This window comes from Tenrec ecaudatus, chromosome 8 (assembly GCF_050624435.1).
Source record: "Tenrec ecaudatus isolate mTenEca1 chromosome 8, mTenEca1.hap1, whole genome shotgun sequence".
Lineage (NCBI taxonomy): Eukaryota > Metazoa > Chordata > Mammalia > Afrosoricida > Tenrecidae > Tenrec > Tenrec ecaudatus.
The window spans coordinates 78,315,319-78,320,084 of record NC_134537.1 but is presented as its reverse complement, the minus strand read 5'-3'; the positions used below and the strand labels follow the sequence as shown (position 1 = coordinate 78,320,084).

Sequence of the window (4,766 nt, the reverse complement as noted above, 5' to 3'; positions counted from 1 at the left end):
TGGCGGCAATTGTATAATCATGATCGAATTGAATTATGAATTGTTACAGCATATATAAGAGCTCCCAATAAAATGATTTTTAAAACTTTTTGAGAAAATAATAATTGCAAGTTGACATACAGTTGAGTTTATTCTAAGGAGCTAGAAACAAGGGGAATGAACACTGAATCATATGGCATTCTACTGATTCTCTGTGGGGAAGAATTACCAGATATGAGAACACACACTTATACATCACTGCTTGGGGTTCCTGGCCTCTGTGCTTTCTTTATCCACTCCCCTGGATTCCACGCTTCACACTAGGGTTCTTAATCTCCTCCCCTCTAAATTTCTTCTGCTTTTACCAGTTCAGTTCTCTATGCCTTTGTGATGCAGAATCACAATGTATAGGCTTGAGCTCTCCTGAGATTTTGGAAAGGAGAAATGATAGAAGAATTGCAGTGGTCAGCAAAGAAGGCTTTAACTTCCTAGTGAAAAAATATACACAAGGAATCAAAAAAAATTTTTTCTAATTGGTTTATATGCTTTTCTGGTGATAATGATATTATTCTGACAGGACACTGTATGCATGACTTCACAGATACCAGGAATACTTAAAATTTCTAAAATAACTCACACAGACAGGCCTAAATATGAAGTATTGAGATCCAGTAAATAACAGTGGGAAAAACTAGCATGTATTATTGTCTGAATTAGTATATCAACACAAACACTAAATTAGAGTGATAGCCTAGGAGTCCTGGTGGCATAGTAGTTGTGCTTTGGACTGCCAGCCACATGGTCAGCCGTTCAAAACCACCAGTAGCTCTGAGGGAAAGAGACGTCTTATTCCTATACAGAGTGACAGTCTCAGAAACCCACAGAGGCCGTTCTTCACTGTCCTATCGGGTTGCTAGAAGTTGGCATCAATTTGATGGCAGTACTTTTTGAATTTGAGAACCTATTATTCAATACAGGCTAACATTGGATTTAATTTAGTTATTTATTGAATAAGATCTAATTGTATAACTGGTTGCCATCATCAATCATCTGTGCTTCTTTATTTTGTAATATACACATAAACTAATTATAAATATTTTCTTTCCTTATTTTATTTTCTTCAAAAGTGTTCTTGGCATATAATTATCATATTATACAATTGCATACTTCAGTCACATCAAGGAGCTTTGTACAATCATCCTCACAATCAGTTGAATTTCCTTCACACCTTTTAATAATTCATGTCACTCCCTACACCTTGCTCTGTAAATTATACCAAGTGATAATGCTCTCTAGATTCACTCCTGCATCAGAGGCAGGACTGAAGCTATTAGTGAGGAGATGACATATTCACAATACTACAATGAAACAAATGCCATAATCCAGAAGTACAAAACATAAAAAGACACAAGATAATCACATGTATCCCAGGACTTGTGGCTTGGGCATTCTGATCTACAACTGCAATTCCTAACGTGGACGGGCTTTATGTATATGTCTATGCGTCAACCGTCTCTGTGCGCATGGACTTTCCTCTGGGATGTTCCCAGCACCAGACTGTTCCCAGAGAGTGTCCCTTCAACCAGCTCCCCAATTAGCACTTGGCCATGTCGTGGGTAGGTCCTGAGACTGACTGCTCTCCCAACAACCCTTTCCTCACTGCAGTGACTCCTTACTCCGACTTTCTGTGGCAGTTAAGGGAGCCATAACCACCTTTCTAGGTGCATATGACATCATGGAACAAAGAGAAAAAGATTCGTAACTTAATCACTTCCTTTTATTGACTATGGGGTCTGCAGCGAGCTATTTACCCGGGCAGTTTCTGTTTCCTACTTCTGTGAAATGAGATTTACACACTGAAATGATTTGAACAATTAAATAGCCTATGTATAAGAACATGCTTTGTAAGCTTTAAAGCATAATATAAATTTTCTTCTTATAATATTCTCTCCCAATGCCTATCCTTAAAGTCGACTTTAATCCAATCCTGATGATAAAGTAATTGATTATTTAGACTTAGTCATTACTTGATTTTATGTGTGCAAACGGCCCTGGGCTTTGCACTATAAGCCAGGGCTCCCTGACTGGGCTCTTCCATCAGCCTTTCTTGATTTTACAGCAAATGGTAAATGCTTGGCAGGGTCCCCTGAAGGGTTCACAAAGCGGTGTTCCTTTCTTCATGCAGATTCCACCCCGCAAATAGCAGGGTCTTTTAAAACTGAGTGCTCCAGTGTTGCCTGAAAAATAAAGAAATAAAAAAACGTCAGCATGAAGCCAAAATGTTGCTGAAGATCTCACCATCTCTCCCCCAAAGCACCAATGGCAAGCAAGTCTGAGTTCTAGTTGCTCACCCTCTCTTCTCTTCATCAATCTATCAATCTTCATCAAATGAGGTTGCTGTTCACATTTAAAAAACAACAGCTGCCATTAAGACAACTCTTAACTACTGGTACTGGTAACTCCCTATGTGTCAGACCAGAAGTTCTCTCCTTGGGGTTTTCCATGTGGGTGGCCAAAGTGTCTTTCCTGCCATAGAATGCCTGGTGAGTGGGTGTGCTCTGCTGCTCAGCTGAAACTGTCACTGAGAGCTTCTCATCAAATGCCACCTCCAGTTTCTATCTCTTATCAGACCACCTCCTTGCCCAGCTAAGCACATGATGTCCGGTCAAGACCCGTAGAAAGAGTTGTTTGTCTCCACACCAGGTTAACTAATCAGGCAATTCAATTGATTTGGTTCTCGAAACCATCCAGTTCATTTATCCACACTATTTAGGGTTTCTGAAGCTAAAAATGTTCACAGGAGCAGCTCGCCTCCTTTGCCTACCACTCAGCAGTACAACACATGCAAGCAGGGCTCATGAGAGAAAGCCAAAATCCAAAGAAGAAGAAAGAGCATCCTGGTTGGTATTTACCCGTCAGTACCTGGAAGACGGTAAAGAGAGCAGCAAGGAAAATGTGGAGGAGTCTCATTGTTATAGCCTGGAGGTTCTGGAAGACCTGGTGTAAGAATCAAGAAAACAACATTAGAAGTCCGGGGTTCTTTTTCAGAGAAACTCCTGGTTACCGAAGAATTAATATCGACATGAATTTCTCATTGTGCCAAAGCCTTCTCTTTGGTCAGCAGAAGGCAAATAAAGCATCATTATCCTCCCTCCTTGCTCCTCCCCCGCCCCAGCTGCCACTCCTCTCTTTTCTCACCTAGGTATGTGTGAAGCACTCCTCTCTGAGCTCCTCTTTGGAGAGGGGTCCGGGTGATGCAGACGGCAGAGTATTTGAAGGTGGGGGGAAGGGGTGAGGGGTGTGATTGTCTCTCATAGTTGAGGATACTAGTTGGATTTTTTTTTTTGAGGCAAGCTGATTAGACTCCTTAAAATGGATATCCAGAATGGTGGTGGGTGAATTATAGCCTTATTAGTGAAGTTAGTCTAGAAAAATTACACTAGAAAAAGTATGCTGAGAAATGTATCCGAGAAAGGACAATATGACGAAGCGCACGGCATCAGGATTGGAGGAAAGCTGATTAACAACCTGCAAGAGGCAGAGGACACAACCTTGCTTGCTCAAAGCAAGAACCCGAAGCACTTACTGATGAAAATAATACTGGAACCTTCCGCGTGGATTACAACTTAGTGTAAAGAAAACCAAAAACCTCACAACAGGATCAAGAGCCAACATTGTGATAAAGGGGAGAAAATACTGAAGTTGTCAAGGATTTCGTTTTTCTTAGACGCACAATCAATTCTCATAGAAGTAGCAGTCTAAGGGTTCACGAGGGAGTGGGGAGTGGGGAAAGAGGGGGGAAGTGAGTTGATATTAAGGGCTCAAGTAGAAAGCAAATGTTTTGAGAATGTTGATGGCAACAAATGTACAAATGCGCTTGACACAATGGAGGTGTATGGATTGTGATAAGAATAGTATGAGCCCCCAATAAAATGATTTTTTTTAAAGAAGTAGCAGTCTAGAAATTAAATGACTTTGGGCAAATTTGCTGCACAAGACCCCTCTTTAACGTGTTTTAGAACCAGATGTCACTTACAGGACGAAGGTGTGCCTGACTCAGGCGTGGTATTTTCAATTTTCTCATGTGCATAAGAAAGTTGGACAATGAATAAGGAAGACCTCAGAGGAATTAATGCCTTTTTTTTGTATGAAGGAGACTGGCAGCATTACTACGTTTAGTTAAACTGCTCATTAACCTTCAACTACTTGTTTAGCACATAAGAAATAACACTGCTCACATGTAAATGGAAGCAGGTCAATGAAATGTGCACATTAATGCCTTTTAATTATGGCACTTGTGAAGAATGTGGAAGATACCGTGGACCAGCAGAACAAACAAATCTGTCTTGGAAGAAGTATAAGCAGAACACTCCTTCGATAAGAGAATGCCGAGGATTTGTCTCACTGAGGGTGAAAATGTCATTAGGAATGAGCAATGCCTGAAAAGGACAGCATGCTTCATAACGTAAAGCAAAAACGAGGAAAGCTCTGGACAAGAGGTATGGACATAGCGGATGCAGCAATGGGCTCAAACCAACACTTGTGAGAATGGCGCAAGACTGAACATGCCTGTTCTGCTGTCCATAGGTCACTGAGCGACAGAACCAGCTCAGCCGCACCTAACAATGAGCTAAAGGAAGAACACTCCGACTGGTTAAAATTTAGTGGGAAAAAAGGTGCCAAGCGTTTCTAGAAATTTTTCATTATTCATTATTGCTTGTATTAAGTTCGTTATTTTTCCAATTGCAAAAACAAGAGGTACACATTCATGGTTGTTAGCTTCCATC

General features: G+C 40.8%; 1 non-coding gene across 1 annotated transcript; it reads right to left on the bottom strand.

Annotated features, from left to right (window-relative positions):
* Nucleotides 1-4,120: 4,120 nt before the first annotated feature.
* On the bottom strand, nt 4,121-4,250 carry LOC142455867 (small nucleolar RNA SNORA19). Its single transcript, XR_012785979.1, has one exon. It is a non-coding gene; the product is annotated as a small nucleolar RNA SNORA19 (small nucleolar RNA).
* Nucleotides 4,251-4,766: the final 516 nt, after the last annotated feature.